At 34.2% G+C, this 25,064-nt stretch overlaps 1 protein-coding gene and 1 long non-coding RNA gene across 5 annotated transcripts in view; one reads left to right on the plus strand and one right to left on the minus strand.

Annotated features, from left to right (window-relative positions):
• NEK7 (NIMA related kinase 7) overlaps window positions 1–25,064 on the minus strand; it is a 143,912-nt gene that overhangs the window by 116,424 nt on the left and 2,424 nt on the right. Inside the window, exon 1 of one of the 4 annotated variants that reach the window (XM_079107474.1) lies at window positions 22,914–22,932. The exons of the other annotated variants lie outside the window; for them this stretch is intronic. The gene's annotated coding sequence lies outside the window, so the exon portion shown is untranslated. Of the gene's footprint in view, window positions 1–22,913; window positions 22,933–25,064 lie in introns of those variants that run through there. 4 annotated transcript variants of the gene reach the window in all.
• LOC306642174 lies at window positions 9,185–16,248 on the plus strand. Its single transcript, XR_013758415.1, has 2 exons — window positions 9,185–14,466; window positions 14,526–16,248. It is a non-coding gene; the product is annotated as an uncharacterized lncRNA (long non-coding RNA).

A 25,064-nucleotide genomic window follows, 5' to 3' on the forward strand; every position in this document is an offset into this window, starting at 1 on the left:
CTGAAATTAGACCTACTGGTGCTCAGACTTTACTCAATTTTCTGAGACAGAGTCCCAGAAACATAATTGAGATGGATACTACTTACCCTGTTGATTAGAGACCTCACTGCATGTTGTATGAAATAAATCAGATGGATTTGATCTCAGTACCTGACAACAAAATTAATCAAAGTTGTTGATGGGGTAATAAATGAAAATTTAAATTTGACCAAGAATATGTATGGAGAGAAGAATGGACTGTCAGGAAAGTTGACTGACATGGTCCTCAACCTTGCCTGCACATCCTTACCAAGATCAAACCATTCTCTATTCTCTATATTTGTCCTTTCTATACAGCTAATGATAAGCAATCAAGCAGATCAAAGTTGCATGACTACCAGAGACTGCCTGCTGCCTTGTATGACAGACTTACTTACTGCTTGCTTCCAAAGGTATTCCCCTGGGTTCCTCAGCTGTGGCCCAACTCACTGAAAACACACCAGCATCTAGGCCTATCTGATCTCTCAGTGGGACTTGAGGGTAAGAGAATCAGCACCAACTACCATGCTAATGTTCCTGATGCTTACTATACTACAATAAACTGTGTTGCTCTGATGACCATATTCATCACTTTTCCTATCTATACAGCTGTGGCAAGACAACCTACTTGTTTACTCTGCTACTTCTCTTAGTTTTAGTACTCCTTGCCAACCCGCCACAAGTGGCAAATACAAATAACAACTTAATCGTTGGAGTATCCTGGCATTTCAAACATTTGAAGGAATTTGCAAAAGCAAAGTTCAATAAACCTAAATATTTTGATGGATTTAATACTCTTTCACCAAACATCACCAAGAATCAATATGCCTTAACATTACCTAGACTCTACAAAACCAAAAATTTAGTAAGCAAAAAGATATTATTTCAATAACTATGGAAATAACTTCAAATAGATCCTTTCACAAGTATAAGCGATTTCCATGAAATCATTTTACTGTTCTAAACGTATATGCCATAATTTTAAATATGACCATTAGAAAAGTGATCTGGTACCATAAATCTTCCAGCTAGCTAAGGTTTTGCAGCATGAGTTATCTTTTTCCTGAATTACAAAGCTCCATTGAGATAACGTTATTTTCTAGCACCAAGATTCTGTGTACAAATTTCAACGAAGATGATTTATATATTTTCAGTTTTAATATTTCAGTAAGTACCCCTGGTACAGTCTCAAGAAATTGAAATGACAACTAATCTGGAAGAAACCAGCAACTATTCACCAACCTAAGTGAACAAGTTCTTTCTTTTTAATAAAACCTAGATTTATAATTGTATATACACACACATATTACACAAATTTAAATTCTGTTTTAAGCAACCTTATTAAAACAAGTAATAGTACTGCCAGTCTCCTACCTCTGATCCCTCTAATGGAACAGTACTCCCTGAATAATTTGTAACTAATACTTAAACATCTATCATACAGTGTGCAAAAAAAAAAAAAAAACACTAGTTCACACTAGGTAAACAAAGTATCTGTTTCCTCATCAAACTAGACAACCTGCTGCTTTCTGAGGTTGTTTCTCCTGGGTGATACTACCCAGTTGGCATGACTGTGGTCTCCTTTTGTAAGAATACAAGCAAAACATACCCATGAATTAATTTGTACTTCAGTATGTGTTGCTTGCAGGTATACTCTGTCCTCAGTACCATGCTTTCATTAGTATGAGAAAAATTTCAGAATATTTTAATGTTCATATCAGTTTAGGCATAATTAAGAAAAATAAAAAGCACGTGTGAAAAACAAAACAAAACTCTCTGAGCTATTTTCCTGCTATATCTCTAGTGTCAAACCTATTCTCACAGCTCAACAGACCATAGAAGCACTATGAAAAGCAATAAATAATAACAAAAATTGTTTCCAGAGACATAGAACCTGAGTGAAGGGCAAGATGAATGTTTTCAAAAAAAGAAAACAAAAATCAGCCACGATGTTAAGGTCTGGAGGAAATCCTTATCAGTACAGCAAGAGAAAATCATATCTGCTAGCAAAACAAGATTAGTGTTAGTAAGATGAATTAGCTGTAATCTTACCACATTTAATGCACAGGCAGACATAATTAGGATAGATAAAAATAAAACAATTTATTTGGAAATCCCTTGTAAATTTATTTTCAAGTTAGTTTAAATCCACAATGGGAAACAATTCAATATAACAGATGAAATCTTTAGGCTTAACAAGTCTTTTTCAGTTTCACACTTCTTTCTATTATCTTCAGATAAACTTGATTTGTGATTCCTGTTTCAGACACTAACATCTTCACTGGCATATTAAAACTTTCAATTTAGTCCATTTGAACATGTGTATGTTTATATTTTTATCATGCTAAGACTACTTATTAAGGGCCTATTAAATGCCAAACATTTTACTAGGCACTGGGTACTCACACAATACTGACATGGTCTCTATCCTCACTTGCAATCTAGTTAGAAAGACTGACTAGATGGTTAATGACAATATGATATTTTACAAATGAAAAATGTGAGGTACTAAGGGAATATATAACAAAGTTGGGAGAATGGAAGTTTACCAAGAAACTCTGCCTATAAGGAAGTGACTTTTACCTGATGCCTGAAGGATAAATAGTTCAGATGGTAAGGGAATAAGAGAAGGCGGGGAATGGGACACAGTTTCCTAGGGAGCACTGCCTATAGATGAGGGTTACTATCTATTCCTCATACTCATCATAGACAAAGGTTATATTTCATGGATTGTCAGAGGTGGTAGGCAACGTTCAAGATGTCAAAACAAGGTACTTCATAAACTGCTAATGTTTTTACATTAGAACACTAATAAGCGAGATTCTTTTCTATAATTCAGAACTACATGTCACAGGCCTACCAAGAAGATCTACTGAGACATGTTTAGACTGGAGAAAATTCACTTGTTCCTTCCTAGAGAAATATAAAATGAAAAACATCTTATGTACTTTTATAAATTCGGACCATATACAAAAGGAGAAATTATCAATAACACTTGTTTAAAATACAAATATCTGCCAAAAAATTTGCTTTGTAATGAATGAACATAATTCCTATTTATGAAAGAGCAAAGTTCAGCACAGAATCACCAAACAAAATGTTTCTCTCCTGAGAAAAGAAAAAACACAGAACGTTGACAGTAACTATTAAGCAAAAGAAGTGTCTCAGCTAAGAAATATGGATATCTATAGGAATGCATCTGATTTCTGTATTAACATGTGCATAGGTATTTTAGAAACAATAGTGAGGACATTGTTTTTAACATTAATTTTACTAGTACCTTTCAAGAAGTGTCTCCACACAGGACTTTCTCAGCATCATCAGTAAGGTTCTATTTTGATGAAGAACATTTTATGATTTCATTGGTGGAGGTAAGGATAATCTTGCTGTTGCCATGATTGATGTGTTGGGTGCATGTGTGTTTTAATGTTGGTAAACTGCTTTAAACACAACCCAAACTTCATTTACAAATTCTTTAACCACTAGTCACAAATCCCCTTGATTTTTGAATGATTTGCCTAAGCAAAACATGAAGCGCAGTTATTTGTAATGCATTTACCATTTGTGAAAACTAACCAGTAAGTAAAGTCAAAGTCTTGCATACTGCTTAGGTAAGTATATTACAAAAAAATTATGAATATTAAGGAGCAGTAATATTAATACCTTCTTAAAACTCTAATAAATACCAGATTAAACTATAAAATCATCCAGTTCCTTCAGATAAACACATGATTTGTCCAAAGAAGTCTAGGATAGGCTCCTACACTCCTGGATTTCCACTTGGACATTCTTTAGGATAAAATGGAATAAAGAAAAAAAGTTGTGGACACCTTTTTCACATGGTTTTGGAACTACTTTTAAGAGTTCTGAACTATGTTAGACCATTAAAAATGCCTCCTGGAGTCACATACTATGTTTGTGTTGTTACCACTGTGTTCTCGAAACTCAGAACACCATAGACACATGGTAGAAACTCAAATATTTGTTGAACAAAAGAAAAAAATAAAGTTACCTAATCCTGCTTTGTCTCAGTGAACCTAAGAAACACTGGTAAAGGCTGTCTCTGAACACTGATTTAGAGTCCAAAAAAGCAGCAAAATTGGAACCTTTATTGTATCAGCAGATTACCACATGTTCGGGACCTCATAACTATAAATGTTTATTTACTATAACTCAGAAGTGTTTATAATGATCAGAAGATTACCATACATAATACTCAATTCACTGCAACTGAATTAATTATCCTATAATTCCTCTTTCTTTTGTTTAAATATTTCTCATGGTTGTCCATAATCTTTAAATTCCAAGTTCCTTAGCCTGGAATGACAGGCCCCTATTTATGCAACAGAAATTTACTAAACTCCGTCTTCGAACCAGGTGAGTACTACAGATAAAGACAACAAACAACAAACAGATCCTTCTATTAGAGAGCTCATAACCTAGGGAAGAAGTATTCAGAAACATCTGTCAGAGACAGAGCCAAGGGAAAATCACAGTCTCAACTTTCAGACTACCCAGTGCAAACTCTGAAGAACGGTTCCCAGACAGGAGTAACGGGATTGGTTTTTCATTTTACAAATACCACCACTTTGGCAGTTATAAAGAGAATGAATCAGAGCCTCATGCCCCACTATTGCTGCCAAACTGGCCCATTTCAGTACTTCAGAAATCTCAATATCACCTACCACAATGGCTTCCCCTCAAAGCTAAGCACAAATCCATATGCTTCCATGAGGCTTCCATGGAAGTCATTCAAACAACAGACCTCTCCTTCCTTTGATATCCTCATAGTATGGTACATGCTTGTGACATTAAGGACCTTTCTTACACTGTTAATAATGCCATCAATATCAATTAAAAGTTCTCACCAACAAAGTCCATCATATATTCCTGACATCCCCTTTATGTCTAGTATAGTTCTTTTTTCACAGTAAGCTGTCTCAGGATATAATGACTAGTAATTATCAATTGGATTTTTTTAATTAACATTCAAGTTTGTGAAAATTACAAGTAGATTGTTATTAGTATAGAACAAAGAGTTAAAAAGTAACAGTTTCAAATATCTGGAAAACAGAAGGAATGGTTTCAAAAAATAAGCCTGAAATTCCTCCAGTGCTTTTTTCCCAGATTACTTAATTGTAATGTATACAGAATTCAAAGTCCCCAGGCCTGGAAGAAAGAATATGAACTAGAAAACCAACCTCAAGTCTTGATTCATGGTCACAATCTTGACTTGAAAGTAGGTATACACAAACTAATCAAACTCCATCCTCCTACCTACTTCCCCGCCCCCACACACTTATTTACTTCATTCTGTCTCTCCAGTTCAAAGACTAAGACATAAAATAGCCAGTTAGACATTTCAACAAAAAAATATACCTACTCATTATTTAATATAGGATTGAAATAAAAGCATAACCCAGAATGGTGGTAAAGACTTTTTTAATGTATTCCTAAGAACACCTTCCTAACTGAAAGCTGACCATCATACAGACATAACTCATTTCTCTGAGATTTACTGTATTGCAGTCAAAAACATTCGCGGTTAACTCTTTAGAAGATGATTACTCTGGTACCCCATCACTGACTTTTCTCTACTGTGTATCTTTTTATTATTTCATTCTTCCATGAAAAGAAGTGAACCTAAGGAACACCTACCTATATTTTGTATAACATGTTAAATACATAAAGTTATTTTTAAATTGCACATTTTATCACTTTTTAAAATTAAAACAGGTAACTTCACATCCTAAAAAAATAATTTTATTAACTGATAAAGTTTAATGAGGTTTCTATTTCAATTACTTACCCTTTCACATGTCATTTTTAAAGAACTACTTTGCTTTATCTTGTTGAATATTAACAAAATATGTTTAAATTTGGATTGTGTATTAGTCCAACAACAGTATGAAAGTTTTCGAATAAGCATTTTTTTGTATAATGGCACTGAATGAAATCTAAGAGTCCTACAACACAGTTTCAAACTACGGATTTTGTTATTGTTTCTACAGTATTTTAGTTAGCTATCTTAATGGTATTAAAAAGATTCACAAATGTAAATTGCATGGGGGAAGCATTTGGAATATGATACAGAAAATTCAAGTCTTATCCTGGTTTTACCAAGAACTTTTTTCTGAAATGTTGGCTAATGTCTCTAAGACTTAGTTATGTCAAATATCTACTCAAAGTATTGGATTACATGATCTCCAAAGTCCCTTCCAGTCTCAAAAATCCACTCAATTCTAATTTTTTCATAAATAAACAAGTCATGGTATGTAAATTCAGAGTTTATTGACATTTTGACTCAAGTGGAGCAACTCTAAAAAAAGTCTTCGGGGTGCTATGGATTAGATGTGATCTTAGAACAGTCACTAGGAATGTATGATTAATTCCAAAGACATTCCTCACTAAAAATCTTCATGGAAGAGAGCACTACTGAAGAATAATTATTGATCAGTTAATTTGAAATGTAAAATATCAAAGATTTTATTTGCATAGAGCAACACATCAAATATGTGGTTGCTTCAACATAAAATCTAAATTAATGCTTAATTTTGTTAGGTTTGTTATTTTTTTTCCTGAACAACTTAAAGATGATACAACGCTCTAAGAGTCCAATTTATAATTAGTTATGAAAGTAGCATGGGAAATATTGTATGTATGAAGTTAATGAGAAAACTATATAAAATAGGTGACCTTAGTTCTATAACTTGTCCCCTTTTAACCTTTCCCATATAGATATTTCTCCTACATTAAAAAAGTCAATCATTATGAATATATATTTAGGGCAGCATTTCATAAAGTATTTTACAGACAACTTTTATAAGTCAACATTGAAAATGTGTGAGCTTTAAGCCTATTACTTATTCACACTTTTATTTTTAGAAAATGATTATATGAATATTATTTATTTAATAAGACCATGAATTTGTTTTCTCTAAGTAAAAAATAATGTCCTCTTATGGAAAATACTCCATGTGTGTTCTCATTTTGATTCTTCAATAAGCAAAAGCAACACATCATTTGACTACCTTTCTAAAAGATGATGATAATTATCAAAAAATATTACAAGGTCATAATTATCAGCAAGAAAATGCTATACCCAAAGGGAAAAACAATGTGTTAAGAAAAAACAAAAATTATGAATTCTAACTCTGACTCTATCATCACCAAGCAAACACAAGCTGAGGAAATCCATGTGCCTTCCTCATCCTTCTTATGCCATCTGTCAAGTGAGGAAATGACTGTCTACTTCAAGCAAACTGCTACAAAGGAAAGAACTCTCATCCAATCCTCTCTCATATTTTCATCTACCTGCATAGTTGAAACAATAGGTATCACCATTTAGAATAACAAATGTTACCACAGTTTCTGATTTATGACAATTGCATTATTAACTTTCTCTGCAATGCAAACGTTTTAAGTATCAGTTCAAACTGAATGCTTATTTTTTAACTGAAAATCTACAACTTGGTGACTTTTAAGATTCCATATTGTTTTTATGTATTCCTCCAGCAAAATGAGCATCAATACACTTTACTGACATCTCACACTTATTGTTTTGTACTTTTTAAAATGTTTACACATGATCTTCTCAAAACACAGTAAAGCAAATAATTTCCAGATTACAGACAAGAAACTTAGAAGTTATATTAATAATCCAGTATTACCAAGAGAAATAACAGAAGCACATTTCCTGATTCCTGTAAATCAGTATTTCATTCATTTTTTTGTGTGTGTTTACACACACACACACACACACACCAAGACCCATGCAACTTGCAGCTTCTTCCTGGCAACAGACTGCAGAATTCTGCACATGAACAAAATTTTCAGAAACTCTGTAATGCCACAGTTCAAGGCTACAGCTTTATGGACTCACTATAAAGCCAGTTCTCAAGACCACCAAAAAGCTGTTTTTAGTTCAAAACCCAACCACATCCTGGAGATGCTGAGCCAGCCACAGGTCCCAAAATCCTTTAATTTTTCTGTATGAGCACTTCTCTTCCACTGAAGTCTTCTTCATGTATCTTGCTTTACAAGAATAACAATTCCTTTTCTAAACAGTATTTATATACGCCTCGCTGTTCAAGAATCTTTGGGTTACCTGTCACTTAAGTATTCAACCAAATTTAAATTCTTCATAAGAATTCATGGTCTGCTGAATGAATAATAAACCAAACAAAGGTTCATCCTGAAGAGCATCCATTTCAATTCTGGGAAATCATGTATGTTCTACATTTTGAAGAGAAAATGTTTTGTTCTTTTTATTCTAAAATCCTTTTTAATCCAAAAATTACACAAGGGTATGTTTACAAATAATGCTTTCACTTGACAAATAGCTACATTACAGTCTAAAAATACAAGGTATTTTATTTATGGGTGGCAGAAAATGTAAAAATTAACCTCTCACTCTCAAAGCTTAAAATATAGCAGTTAAGAAAAATACAAACATATGGAATTACAATATTATGTTCCTGACCAAATTCTATGTCAAACGATATTCCCAATTTTCTAAAAGGCTTTTCTTAAATAAAAGGGGAGGTATCAAACGTTTTTTTCTACTCTACTAAGTTTATCATACAAGTCTTCTACTAAACCAAACAAAACAATGAATCACCAAATTAAATATTTTCTACTAAACCATATTTATAGGTTCAAATAAACATTTCTTGATCCTGATGATTTTTAGATTGTATGTTTTTTCTATAAATATTGGCCTACGTTTTTACCCTTTCTAGATTAATTTGTTCCAAGGATATCTTTTGAAAGTAGCATACTGTTCAAGATTATTCTTTAATCTGAATCTTTTAAAAGAATTTCAATAGATCATATGTAAATTGTTTTCATACTGTGTTTTATACTTTTTTTGTTTCCTTGCTGTTTTTGTTTTGTTGTTGTTGTTGTTGTTTTGTTTGTTTTTTCCATCTTTTGCCACAGGGTCTGGGTGTGCTTGCTTTGATCCTGTTCAGTCACTTAGAAACCAAATATATATCTTCTCCTATTTTAATTTCCATTAATGATGAGTCCAAGTTGTTGTAATTCCTCCTTTAACTAAATTTTGCTCATTACCAAAGCTGAACTGAAATCCATTTTCTGTCACCCAACCCCAGCTTGGGTAAGAAAGTGATCATGCCAGCACCCTGCCTCTCCCCTAATATGCCAATCTTATTTATCAGATTATAGGCTTTATAATCATAACGTAAGTTATTTGTGGCACTGTACCATTCTAATCCTGCATAACATCTGTTTAATCTTGCTCCCACCTTTATTTCACGCTCATTCCCACTGGTTTTATACAACAATGTCCCTTTCCCAAATTCTTCATCTTCACTTCTCCAACAGTCTATCTTTTAAAAGAGCTCATACCCAATATATTTTTCTCTAATCCTTGAAAATCTAAAAACCATTCTCTTCTCATATGAATAATTCTATTATCATCATGAACAGTATTTATGACACTTTAGCCACAACCCTTTGTTTTGTTCTCTTCAAGCCTCTGAAGTAACTGTTCCGTTATTTCTTTAGTATTTTGAAATACTAAAGAAAGCACTTTGAACCTTCCCAATTTCTTGGATGAAGATCCTAGTTTCATTAACTTAGTTTCATCAATAATTGGTTTAGAGTTGCATGTGTATTTACTACTGCTAAATCTGCTGTACTTATTTGAAATAAATCAAGTTAGCAAGGTGAACCACTATTATAAAAACCACAACAAGGAAATAATTGAATCTACTTTATCTTTTCTACACAAAATGCATCTTTTGCTCTGTGATCCATCAATCAAGCCTGTTCATTCTCTTATTCAGGTTTCTTTAATTGGTAAGTACTTTGATTATTTAAATCAATAACTGTGAATTTTCAGTTGGCACATAACCTGCCTCTTACACACTGGCTTATAAACCTGATCACCAGAATTTCATTTCTAACTCTACTGAATCTAATATCCCAAACCAAAGATGTCTAAAATTCTGAACACTCTAAACCCATTCTATTCTATATTCCTTTTTCTTCATATTTTTAATGAATGGCATTGCCACCTAGTCATCCTATATAATCCCTTGGTCATACTAGACCTTTTTACTACCTTATCTCCACATAAGTCTTCAACTCTTATTAATTCTACCTCCAAAACATCTCTCTGCTTATTCCAGACCCTCATAATCCTTGCTACTAGTAAAACCTGCTCAGTGCTCTTCCTGGCTTTAGTAATATGACTACCACTCTATACACTTGTTATCTACACAGAATGTATGTAGCGATATATCTAAAATTAAAATCTAACTACATCATACTGGTTATAGTCATTTAACGAATGAAATATTCTTTAGCTTCCATCTTAACTTACCAGCATTTTCTCCCAAATAAACACCATACTCTGGCCTTAATGAATCATTTACATAGCCTCCAAATACTAGGCTTTGCATCCCTATGCAACTGACACAGGATGTACCATCTCAGTGAAATAGCTTTCCCAGCTAGTCCTCCTGGCCAACCTTGCTTTTCACTCAGGTAGCCCTTGATAAACTACTTTTAAGTATCTGCCTCAGTATATTTTAATAATTCAGTTTTACGTCCTCTGAGCTCCTCCTCATGAATTAAACCCTTATATCAACAACTAAGGGCTGAATCGGTATATTCTTTATTTTTATACCTCCAGTACACCTTAAGGTCCAATAAATATTTGAATAACCAAACAAATTTAGTGGAGAAAACAAAACAATTATAAGGTCTAACAGAAAACTTAGTTCAAATTCACGTGAGCACAGATGCATCTGTCCTGTCTCTCAGTTCTCTCCCTTTAAAGGAAAATTCGTAGTGGTTGTATAGATGTGATGACAGCAATATCTCAAACCTTTAGAAGCAGCAACATACTTGATATGTTAAAAGCTGGGAAAATAAAATATTAATGCTTCTCCAAAGTGTTATGTGATATAAGAATATAAGACTGTATTATTTCTTGTGCTGACCTATACAGAAGCATTTCCTATGGGAATGTGAAAAACAAGCAATCCCTATTTAGCCCTTTTAAAGAAGTTTGTCAAAGCTTTTGACAGACTCTGTATTGGTTTAGGTGAATTGTGGGCATAGGATACTGTTACAAATTCCCCCATGTATCTGTTATAACATTCAGTTATTCACACAGCAAAAAAAAAAAAAAAAAGCCTGGCAAAAGCACATGCTCACCAAACTGATCATTCAGTCGTAATGTAATACTAACAACAGAGTTTACAATCATGGCTACCAAACACAAATAACTTAAGAGTTAACATAAGTAGCTTAGACCCATCTTCCAAACTTGAGTATGAAAACATTCTACTGAATGTTTTCTGCACTGTACTGAATAATTCATAGTAGTGAGTTCTATCATAACAAAGTTGATAAGGCCCTGTGGCATGCAGACTAATACTTGGAAATACTTCTGTCAGTATGAATTATTTACTGTGGGGTCATTTGTTTTAACCTAAGTCTTTAGTCTGTAACAAGAATCCACTACCAGAAAAATCATTTTAAGAAAACAAACACTTAAAGAGAATAAAAGGGAAATTTAGCAGACTTTTCTGAACAAATATTTTTATATTTTATTCTTATAGACTTTGTTCATATTTATTCATTTGGCATTTTTGCACACATACTCCATTACAGTCACTGTTCTCTGCATTGATTATTCTGAACTTCCAAAATTCTCTTTCCTTTACGTACTACAATTTACAATAAACCATAAAGTAGTTGCAAAATCTTTCCTATCAATTTCTATGATGTTCCTAAAAAACTAAACAAGGAAATCGAGGCCTGGAGCTAAGCATAAAGTGAGGACTCTGGCTCAGATCTGGTGTCCTTCCTCTCCAGTGAATATTTTCAATAATCCCCACCCAGGCCCTGACCGCATTCTCAAGGCCCTAGTTAGTCAGCAGAGCCTATTTAATGAATAATTAGGTTAGTAGGACATAATCAACGTTTAACAAATCTACTTTGTTCCTTCCTCCAAACCTCATACCACCTTGCCAAGACCTCCCTCTCCAGATACATTTAAAAAAAAAATAAAGAGAAATAATTATACTGTGTTTGTTTGTTCTATTTTTACCAACTATGGACTTCCAAGGCACATTAAAATGAAAATGAAAAAGAAAATTAGAAATAAAAGAAAAAAGTATATAAAAGTCACTGACTCATAGTTTTATAAGCTACCCTCCTCGCTCTTGGTAGCAAGCTTTTTGACATACTTGAAGGAAGATTATGGTCATGCTTTATATTTTAAAATTTACTTTCTGAAAAATTAAATTCAATTGCTTATATTCTTTTTCATAACTTCAGAACTGAACTCTTCTTTGAATGGGTTATGCAAAGTTAACCTGGGAAGCTGCTAAGCAAACTTACTCAAACTCTGCCAAATTATTTTAATCCTGACCTGCACCATCTTGCAATCTCTCTTCCTCTTTTAAGCACACACTAGCAAATTATGCCAAACTGTATATTACTTTTAACATACACAAATATATACTCAAAACAAATGTACGTTCTCTGGTATACTTATCCTCTGCAACACTGATTTTATAGATTTATTACCCAAAGAAGAAGGATTACTCTTTTAAATTAATAATGAACAATGGTATGTTGATGAAGCTATCTAAGATGTTAGAGACCTTTAACAGAAATGTCAAAAACTTTGAAGACATTCAAAATGGAATTATATGATCAATATTGTTACATTGTTTGTAGAAATCTGAAACTGTGAAAATCCACTATTGTAACTACAGAGTAATAAAATATTACAAGGATGTACTAAGAGGCTGTGAAAACAGAATTATTAAGGATGAAATAACAATATTTGGGAGTTTACAGGAAAAATGCCTTACATAATATGCTTAAGTAACAAGTTAACTTTTCATTTTCCCAATATTCCTGGAGTATTTACTTAGTTTTCAATAAAGCTGTCTTTTTAAGTAAGCGTGAACGAACTAGACCCCCAGTGTGCCTCCCCTAAACTGATTCACTGCCAGATGTAATCTAACACCACTCTCCACCACTACACCAAGCTCTACTCGACACCACATCTGTTAAGCTCAAAATACATATAGCCAACTGCCCATTAGGTATTCTCACCTGAATATCCCACATGCATCCCAACCTCAACCATAAGAGATGCAACCTTCTTCCCTCACACGAAGAAATTATTTATTCTTAAAGAGTATATTTAATCAAAATTGAGAGAATTACTCTATTCTCTCTGGTAAACAACACTCTAAATTCTAAGATTATCTGGTTAAAACTTCTTTGTTCTTCAGCAATAAGCACTTCAGCAACTTGATCTATAAATAATATGAAACCTGCATTTTCTTGTATCTTAATATTTAAATTCTCATTTTTCCCACAAGAAGAAATTTATACAACTTAAATATTCATTTGATTTGTGGAAACTATATGGAAGGACCTATATGACTATCTAAGCAACAAGATGAAATATAAAGGCCAGCTTCAAGTATATCCTGTATAAAGATTTAAGATCTAACCCATATTCTAACTCTCATGATCATACAGCTTATGAAAGACTAGAGCCAAAAGTGCAAACAAATGAGAAAATATTCCAATAGACACATTATATCTCTTTATTCCTGGTAAAACATACATCCCTGCCTTCAATCAGGCAGTAAACACCATGGCATAAATAAAATGTCCTTAGAAACGGAAAGTTAAAGCTCTTGTTTATTTCATCCCATTTCAATAAGTAGCTACAACTACTCAAAGATGGCGAGAAGGGGAAGAAGGAAAGGGCAAAGAGTGCTACAACTAAAGATGAATAGTACTGCCTACTCAAACCACTGCCACCCCCAAGCCAAAACACCACAGGTTATCCTACACTATCTCTTACTTTCTCCAACTCACTCATTAAGTCACTCTTTCAGTACAATTAATAGATATGTCCACCACAGAGCTGCTGAAAATACAGAAAGAACTAAGTCAAATTTTGATTCCTCAAAGTTACTCACGGGGGACACACATAGATTAACAATATCAGAATAGGACAGGCACCATCACAGGATACTGTGACTACAAGAGTTCACAGGAAGACATCAGGGTCCAAGTAGGCTATTAGGGTCAGGCACAGCCTTGTTGAGAGGATATCCCATTTCAGTCCTCAAGAAAGAAGAACAACATTCCAGACTAAAGCATGGAACAACTAGGGGACAAGTAGTGCCATAAGACAAGAGCATGGGGTGACACCACGGTAAGAGCAAAGACTCAAAGCATAAAAAGTAGTTTTAAGAGACTGAGGAATCTGAAATTATTCTAAGACAATAATTAAAAGGCTTTAGGCGAGGACAAAAAGTAGCTAGAAGCAGATAGAAGGTATTGAGGTGTTTCTAAAAGGAAAAAAAAGCATGAATAAATTCACTCAATTCTAAATTTAAGGAAAAAATACACTAAAGAAAACTACTTACTTAAAAAGTAATTAATAACTGCTTTGCTTGGTACTTTTGACTTATAGTATAGCTTGAATTTTCAAGCCTGAACCTAATTCCTTTATAAATTGTATAACCAAACATATCTTACCACATCTTTTTAATTAACTCCTCTTTTGAGGTTCCCTTTACAATTATGTTGATTCTATTTTGATGCTAGTTCCTGATCTGCCATTAATGAAGAATCAAATTAAAGAGAAACAAAGCATTACAGTTTTTATTACTTTTACAATCGAAATTTGAAAACAAAGACACAAACCACTTCATAATCACATCACAGGAGAAGAGGTTCAATTTTCTTATCACAGTATTCAATGACTTTCTTAAGACAATCTCTGGAGACCTCTCCAGGATAATTTCCTATGCACTTCCTCATTAATTCAGGAATGAGCATTGTATCTTTGGTCCATTGGTACAGACCCCTTTTAAGTACTCTTAAGTGTTTTTTAAAGTAATTTTTAACATGGTAATTATTCTTTTCTAGCAATGACGACTATGAAAAGAAACTTTTACAAATGCATCTATTTTGAAGTAGAACAATCTTTCACTATGTCAACATTTGATCTCCATAAACCAAATAAAAGCCTTATCATTTGCAATTAGTAATTATTCTTAAGAAAGGAATAATTTCAAGTACCAGCCTAATTATTATCTTCTTTAACTCAGTACATTTCCTTTATGAAGGGATTTTCTTCATAAGAGGATTAATTGTTAAAACATCAAAATGGAATTAATCTGACAAATACTGGATAATCTGGGGCAAAAAGGTTCCTAGACCTTCACAGAAAACCACACCATTTAACCTGGACTGGAATGAGCTGGCCTCCAAGAAAAGGAAATACAAGAATTCCTAATGAACACTTTGGTAAATCAGCGTTAAGTCAATTTAACTGGACTTCTGGTCCTATTTTAACTTCATGTCTAAATCCCAGAAACTCATCTCTCAATTTATTCCTTGTTGCTCAGGTCCCTTAAATTATATCTATACCCTCTCCCCACTCACAGCAAATCCATGTCTAACACACCCATGTTTTTCCTAGATCTAGTTCCCATCTCACCACACAGAGGTCTTCACAACTTAGAATTCAGAATTCAGTCTCTCCGACTAGATTCCTGAAGGTCTTGACAGTGACCACTCAGAGATCTATTTCTTCTACCTCTTTAGGCCTTTTGTGTTTTTGTCATCACAGTAAATGTACTTGTCTTAACATCCTTCCTGGAATATAAGCTTCTGGAAGGTGTGAATCACGTCCTGTACATGTTTGTGTTTCCTATAGGTCCTTGGACCTATTTCACACTGCCCGACCTCCTTCATACCATATTCTATGGACCTTGCAGGGACATGTGCCTGGCATTCATCCTAGACTTGCCTGAAACCAATTGCCCAATCCTTCTGGACATCCTCTCGCTGCTAGGACCTGCCCAGACCTTCTGTTTCATAGTCTCTGGGAAGCAGGTTTCTACCCTTCTGAATGGCCAGTTCTGACAAGAATGATCCAAGGCCCTATAGGAAACACAAACATGCACACGACATGATTCACACCTTCCAGAAGCTTATATTCCAGGGAGAATGTTAGGAAATAGGAAAACATTTACAATGAGAGACAAAAAGTACTAGAACTAAAGAGGAAGAAGAAAGAGGTTTCTTTGTATATTTTGTATGAAATTTGCACAGGGCCTTAAAGTATAAAGATGATTTTAATAAAAAAGAATAGTTGAAGTGTGGAGAAGAGGCATTAAAAGCCGTAAGAAAAGCATAAATATAGAACAGATCAGCCCAAAAAGGTGTAAAATTTATTCAGAAAGAATGGTAAGTTGTCAAATGTGACTAAAATGTGGGGTAATATAGAAATGAATCAGGATCAGGTTGAAAGCAAAGGCCCCAATATGTAACAGTTAAAGACAGATGAGCCGAGCAATATGATACAATATTAGGTCACTCCTTACTCTCAAATCCTATAATTAATAAAACTGAATTACTTTAAAAAGCATAAAACTAGATACTTATTTTGATATGGAATATAGTACTTCAAACTAAAAAAAAAACTTAAACATCTCATAATGGTGATTCAAAGTGATTTCTAATTGTGAAAAGTTGGCAACTTGACAACCTCATGGGATGACTGAAATCCACCTTCCTTCTATGGTCAACCAAAAGATGAGGGGCTTACTAAGTAGCAGTTATATCCAGGGTTAATTAAGAACCAAATACTAGTAAATGTTAATTTTTGAAAAACTGATTTATGTTCCACCTTAATTACTAACTATAAGAAAACTAATCAACTACAGCACAACCTATACACCTACAGTCAATGTGTACTACAAACTGCAGAATAATTTCTTGTAATGAATAAACAGTATAGAAAGTCACTTGCCCATCTTCCTTTCTTATGTGTACTACGTGCTCCTTTTTATTTTTAAAGGTTCGTTTTCTTTCTCACACTTCATCCTATTTCATTTCTCTATTTATTCCATCTAAAAATGCCACAATTGCCTGAGTTTTCTTCTCACTTTTCCTAGGGTCCTTCCTTAATTATACTAATTACCACTCACTTTCAGCTACCGACCAACAACCTCCAATCTCTTGGTCCTAGAATGGTGGGACCATGTAGAAAAATAGGTAGAAACTTAAGAGAAAGGGATAGAGAAGGATCATAAGTGAATGTAGTAACAGAATCATTCATCCTACAGCTGCTGAAGAGCTACAAAAACCACACGGTCTGTCCTCTGTTTTCAGGCAAATATGACTCCTAAGTTCAGAAAAAGTCACCTTAATTTGAAAATTTAGGAGCAAATGCCATGTACTCAATAGGATCATCTTTTGAACATTGTCAAAATGCAAATACAAATGCCCTATAATGTTCACGATTTAGAAAATGAAGAAATACTGACATCATGAGCATGATAACTCCCCACACGAACAAAAATGACTTAAGAATGGTCCACTTGTCAAGGACCACATTCTAGATACAAAAGTTCCAAATTTCCTAATGGATACTAGTGCATCATTACAAGCCCAGGTTCCTTTGTATTAAACCATTACTGTCAGTGTTCTCCCTCTGGCCAGACACTCAACTCTTGAGTTTCATGGCTACTGAATTAGCTCATAATAAGTGTCAGATTGTGTGGCATTTAAAAGACAAACAAAAATGAACCCGAACTTAATTCAGAATTTCAAAACCCATGTCATACTGCCTCTTCTTATATAAGGGAAAGAAGAATGTGGGGAAATGAACAAAGTACCTATACTGATTATAAACTCTAAATATAAAAATATATAATATATACAAAGCAATTTTAAAATTACCAAATAGGCTTTCTTCAGTAGAGTATTTTTTGTATACAAAGGCCCATCTCTACTGACGAGGAGGGAAGTTATTACCAGTCACTTGTTATCAAAGTACCAAATGGAAATAAGACAGTCATGGAAAAAGGAACAGGTTACTCATCGTGATGTTCTTGAACACTTTCCAGCATGGCCAGATATTCAAGACAGAAAAGCTTGGTGTAACCAAGCTGTGGAACAAGATAGAAAACTACAGGTAAGTCTCAGACATTCATAACTACAGGCAAAAAAACTCAATGTAACAAGATAAAGGGCTTCTCCCCTTCTGCAAAAGCACACCTCAGGAACAAGGGAAGTGGTAAGCTTTCATACCAAGCTGAGAGAAATATTATAAAAATGCCAAAAACGGGGCTGGGTTGTGGCTCAGCGGTAGAGTGCTCGCTTAGCATGCGGGAGGCCCTGGGTTCAATCCTCAGCATCACATAAGTATAAAGTGAAGGTATTGTGTCCACCTACAACCATAAAAGAAGTTTAAAAAAAAAAAAAAAAAAACAAAGCCAAAAACGGTGAGAACAGCATAACTGATTGTGACTAAAATTAATAGACTATTTTCTTTCACCCGGTTGGAAGTGGAATTTTTCTCTCCTGCCATTACTCAATTGTTATTTGTATTATACTTGCTTATTTACTAATTATAGCTGATTTATAACCAATTTCATAATACCTATTGATGTTTTGAGCTGAGATCTTGTTTACATATGCTGAAAAAGTTTGATCCTATGTGTGAGCTACTTCAAAGGCTTGCACACCCATGCTAGAAATTATGTGGGCAGTAGGAAAGAACTATTATTATAAAAACAAAGCAAAACACAAGTGATTTTGAACTATCATGTGTTTCTTGGTGTGGCCGAGGAACACCTGCATTGAGATCACTTGAACTGCTTATTTACGCTGTAAGTATCTATCACAGAGCAATCTTTCCAATTCTGCATATGAAAATCATCTGGGTACTTGTTTTAAAATGCTAATGCTTGTGATTATCAAATCAGAATCTCTGATGCAGGCACTGAGAGGACCATAGTTTGAGAACATACTTGAACAGTTACCCAAATTTTGTCAGAACTATTTTCAATATACGAATGGATATAACTATGAAATAAATCCCCTAAAAATGATTCAATTAATTTGATTATATTTTACCAGGGAAAACTCACTGAAGCAGGGAACACATAAAATAAACCAGAACCAACTTCTAAGAGAGAAGCATGGATACAGAGATAAAGAAAACTGAAGTACCCATGCTCTCTAAATCACAGCAAGAGGAGAAGAAATTAAAGAAAATAAAAAGTGGGTTCAGCGAAATTTCAAGCATAGAAGAAGCAATGTGAGCATAAGTTACTGTCAGTATACTAGAATCAATAGCAGCAACAATGCCTGACTTTTCAATCAAGGTATCAGATATAATGAAATGTGTGTTGATGAAATACTGATCAGACAATACTATTATCACTCATGAGCTTTCCAACCTCAACTATACTATTTCTGGCCTCTAAGTAAGGGCTTCTTGGAGTAGGCTCCATATTGGTAACTACTACTTTGTTGATCCTATTTCAAAGTAAAGATAACAAGCCCTAATGTTCCGCAACTTTGAGATGACAGAAATATTTTACAAGCACATAATTAGTCACTCAAATATTTGCTGACTTAAGGTGTTCAAGGCCCTCACATGGGAAAAGGTACAATGCCACAAGCTATCAGCAAATCTTTACTGAGCACATACCATGAACAAAAACAAGATTCTGCTAATTCAAGTGAAGTGAAAAACATACCATGCTACTGTCAAAACATTACTAAACTAACACAAGGGCATTATTACTGTTACAAAACAAAGAACAAATAAGAACATTAAACTGAAACTTGGAAACACAGCATTTAGTAGTGGGACATGGTTTAGCAAGACTACATTCTCACATTAAATGAAAAGACCAGTCTGGACAATTTATAAACTCCCTTCCAGTTCTAAAAATTATTTAATTTATGGAATTATATACTTACATTCTAAGGAAGATGAGATTTAGTGGTAAATGTAAGCCTTGGTTTTGTAACATATACTTTGTGGCAGCAATAGACTACTAACTGCATACTATAAATGTAAAAGAAAACTTGGATGCCTTAGATACAATCCCTGCCCAAGCTTAAAATGCTCTTTAAGACCAAACAGATCAGAAACTTTAAAAAAATCTTAATTTTATCAATTAAGTGTAAAAATAGAGGCTGAGATGCAGTCCTTAGGATGTCCTTATAAGAAAAGGCACACACAGGAAGAATGCCAGGTGACAGGCACAGACTGAAGTGATATGTCTATAAGCTAAAACAAGGACTGCTACCAAGACCAGAAGGTAAAAGAAGTGGGTATTTTCTCTAACCTTCAGAAGGAACACAGATGGCACTGCTGACACCTTTATTTCTGATTTCTGGCTTTCAGAACTGAAAGCATAAATTTGTTGTTTTAAGCCACTCAGTATGTAGCAATGTTACAGCAACCCTAGGAAAAAAAGATAGGTGTTAAGACCCAGTGTCCAGAGCACCTAGTACGTCTGGATCTGGAATGTCCCTCAAAGGCTCTTGTGTTGAAGGACTGGTCTCCAATGCAGCAATGTTCAGAGGTGGAGCTTTTGAGAAGCCATTGGATCATGATGGTTCTGATCTCATCAATGGATTAACCCTTGAGGAATTCATACTTTGAATGGACTACTGGGAAGGGGTAGAACTACAGGAGGTAGAATAGAGTTGAAGGGACTGGGCCCATGGGGGCATACCCTAGGGGACTGTATCTCCTTCCCAGTTCCTTTTACTTTTTGCTTATCAGCTGCCATGAGGAAGGCAACTTTCCTTCCTTCTGCCATGTTTTTGTCCCACTACGGGGTTAGAAGAAATGGAGATAGCAGACCATGGACTGCAACCACTGAAGCATGTGAAAGCCCAAACAGATTTTTCCTTCTCTGAGTTGATTTCCTTGTGTATTTTGTTGCAGCAGTGAAATGATTAACACAGTATCCTGTTCCTGGACAGTAACTGTCCAGCATAGTTCTGGGGCCCCCATAATAATAGCTTCTTCCTTATGAAAACTGTACTTTAATTCAGGCAGTGGTTGTGTGGTTCTAGACTGTCAGCTTTCTGGTCATAGAAGCAGAAGCAACTTGCTTTGTGGCCTAGTATTAGAACAGTACTCTTAAGTCTGAACTCCCTCACAGTCATCAAATTCTATTTAATACTATAAAAAATTCCTTGCTATTTAAAAAAATACATAGAGGAGTAAATGGGAGAAATATATAATCAAGGGCAATCTTTAAGTGAAATTTAATATTCCATTCAATTAAAATATTTAACGAATATAAAAATCTTATTAAAAATTTTAAATGTATTTTGAAAACAGAAATGCCATTTTCAACTGAATAGTATACTTGTCATTATACTATTCTAAACATATTCAAATACCAAAGACCTTGGCGAAAACCAAGGATATAACATTGTAGGCTGACATAAGAAATGTGTATAAATTTCTATATAAGTAATTAAAAAACATTCTCCTTGCATAATATTTTTCAATTTACATGTATCTGTTGGCTAACAAACCAGATCCCAGAAATAAACTGTTTGAAATAAGGACATGCTACTTACCTAAAAATAAATTATCCATTGTCCAGTTCTGAACTTTTTAAAGATAGTATGGAAACACATTGTGTTATTTTACTGTAAGATTCCAACAACTAGATATAAAGGTAATGGAAGATTTGAGAGCATAACAATTTCTCATAAACCTACCTACTCAGTATTTCCAGGCATAATAAAACTGAAGATATGTGATTTATTATGGTTACAATCACAATAAAATTATAGTAAATTTAAGGATCTGTAGAAAATATTTCAACAAAAAGTAAATCAGAATTATAACTACACTAGGAAAAAAACATTTTTAATTTTGTCATTTTTTTAAATCAGAATTTAAAGATCTTTTTGCAACTACCTTTTTTTTTTTTTTAAGTCCAGAATATGACCTCTTGTGGTTTATATCTACTGGAGGAACAGGATTGCTGCTTCTCCTTCACCCTCCCCCCCCCCAAAAAAAATAATAATAATCACAAAAACACTAACTCAAATGTGGGAACCAATAAATTGTGAACACAGACATCACAGGGAAAAGGGAAAGGAATCCAAGCAAAGTAGCAATGGTAGAAGAACTAGGAGGCACCCTAGTCAGACAAGGCTGGGCAAAAGCAGAGTAGGTGACAGGACCTGTCAGCAGAAGAAACTGATAACAGAAGTGTTTCCCACCCCCAACAGTCCTAAGAATATAGAAATAAGTGAAATGAAACTATACCTATTTGGTCCAAAATCCATTCATTAACAAAGATGTTATCATTTACATTTCAAAGCAAATTATGAGCTGAGAAAACCATAGTCTGATATTTTGAAGAAACTTAATCAAGGTTATGAAGTAGGAACAAAACTAGGGCATAGGGCCTTGCTGTTTTCATATCATGGTAAACACAGAAGATGGTAATGTATGTGTCATGAGGGTCAGAAAGAAAGATGCTGCTGCTTATAACCAAAGACAAGTAACTATCCAGGAAACTGAAATGTCCCAGGTTCCACTTGGCCTCCCTGAAGGCTAAGGGATCAAAATTCCCACACAACCAGAACTCACTCCTTTCGAGAACTGAGAAATTCTGTGTAATTCTGAAGGCATTTCGTTTTCCATTCCATTCCACTTCTCTGTAGCTGCACCCAGGTCAGTCTACCACTAAACTCTTTGAGGAAAGGGAGTGAAGTACCTACAACTCCCGCAAGATCACACACACCTTGACAGCAGGCCCTCCTCTAAAGCGCAGGCCTTTTCCGATGTTTTTTTTTTTTAATTGGAGGAAAAAAATTTTTTTTCAACTGGGAAAAACTAAGTCCATTTTTCTTGCAAAGAAAAAATTTGGCCTACACTGTTGTTCATGCCAAGAAATTCCCTCTAAAGGTGACAAAGACATCATACCAGTCAGCTTAAAATGAAAACGGCTAATTAAAGAAACATAACAAAATGTATTGAGTGTTATTAGTCAATCAAATAAAGATAAATGACCAGTATCAGATTCTACCTTGGTTTGGTAAGAGGGAAGGTGGAGACAGGCACACATACAGTAAGTATTACAGGATCCCACAGGGGCAAAGAATGTTGGAGAACCTGAAAAGGTATAAACCTAAGAGGTCATATGTTTATGAACTATCTAAAATGAAACAGAAAGTCTGGGAATGCACAGTTGAATATTATTCTAAGGGAATTGAGGAAGACAGACAAACTGTCACAAGTGACTAGGGACAAAAAATAAGTTATAAAATACTGTTCTAGGAAAGCTTATATCAACCCAAACATCAGTGGCCTCAAATCACATTTAGGCCTTTGGCATTATCTTCTAGAATAGAAATGGGCCAACAGCCAATTGGTATAAATAAAGTTTTACTGGAACACAACTACAATCATTTGTGTAGATAGTCTATAGTTACAAAGGCAGCAGCTGCAACAGAGACTACACCACCCACAAAGCCAAAATCATTCACTATTCGGTCCCTTGGAGAAAAAGTTTGTGAATCCCCTGTTCTATACAAAAGCAGCCTGAAATGAGAGTTGTCCTCAACTACTATAAACAGAAGACCAGCAGCAATTTGCAAAAAGGCAAATTGTTTTGTTCCATTAAGTAACGAAACATGAATTTCTAAATTTTTGAAACCACTTAAATGAACTTTGTTCATTTTTACACTGTTATGCATAACAGTTTGGATAGCTATTACTACAAAACAGCTCCTTGTATAAGCTCATTACATAAACAGTATGAAAGAGCTGTTATTTTGGTGAAGGTTAAAATAAGTTATCCTGCTTAAGAAAATTAGAGGATTGTCTCATGACCATCTGTCCTCATTCCCACTGCTCACTAAAAATCATAAGATATAGTCTGTTTTCTTTATAATTAAAAAAGTACTTTGTAAAATACATACACAGGAACAATCAAAGTATTAATTACCAAAAGCAAGTGAAAGCAGTTTAGAAGTTTAACAACTCCTAGACTGGCATAAGTTTAAAAGTTCTGAACTGCCATTACATTCTACAAAGGCAAAAATTTGATTACAATTATGTAACCAAATATTATTTATCCACTTTTCCCATGGATGAATAAAATTAGAGTAGGAAGAATTAGAACATTTTGCTATTCATTTATAGAAATGCAGATAAAGTAATTGCTGATAAAGCAATTCAGAGTAAACAATCACCACACATGCCATTTCTAAGACATGGAGTTTTCTGAAGCAAAACCCCAGTTACACAAGCTATATATACTTTGCTAATCAGTTTCTTATCTACTACCTTAAGTTTGCTGCCATGTTTTATAGATGATATACTGAAATACCTGTTTACCTAACTCTCAAACATCTGAAGTGATGAATATGTAAATCTGGATGAAACTGAGAATGGAAAGCAGTACTTTGTGCAGCTGCAGCTATGCTGTACATTTTTTAAATGCCAAAATGTGTTTAAAGCAAAATCAAAGGAACGAACTTGAAAGGAATTTTAGAATTTATTTTATAATTAAGTAACTTCTTTTCCAAAACTGCATTAAATAATCACCACTCTTTCCTTTCCGAATGTCCTGACTGGTAGCTTCATTATTAATAATATAGAGATGGTTCTTAAAATATCAGACTATTTCGAGAAAAACACTGTTTCTGGAAAGAGTGTAAAAGTTTCTGATGTCTCAGACTACATACTTAACTCAGAAGAATACACATTTCAGTAAATGCACCATAACTGAGAAGTATGTTTTAAGGGTTTGTAATAAACCTGCACACAAAACTGTCAATTCGGAGAAGACCCAAGGATAGGGGAGTTATGAGGTTAAATACTTATTCATACAAACTGCTTTGCACCTCTGGTCATTTAAAACCGCAAAGCTGCTTTTTAGTTTATTAATCAGGCATATTAATGATACCAACTTCAAATCCCCCCTCCTCCACTAGCACGTTGCCATCATACCAGACGTGCTTTCCTCATTCTTGGAGGAAGTGCTGTTTCACTGAGCTGGAAACAAATCCTTGTAAATGTCCAGCCAGGGTTAAAGGAACGGAGAGTTCAACAAATATTTTCTAGATAAATAAACCTAAACAATAGTTTATATTACAAAATTGGTCTGCATGTCTGGAATTAAAGTACAGTCTACTTTTTAAATTCCTAAGACTTTTTTCTTTTTTTTTTTTTT

Source organism: Sciurus vulgaris (assembly GCF_902686455.1).
Source record: "Sciurus vulgaris genome assembly, chromosome: 12".
NCBI classification, from domain to species: domain Eukaryota; kingdom Metazoa; phylum Chordata; class Mammalia; order Rodentia; family Sciuridae; genus Sciurus; species Sciurus vulgaris.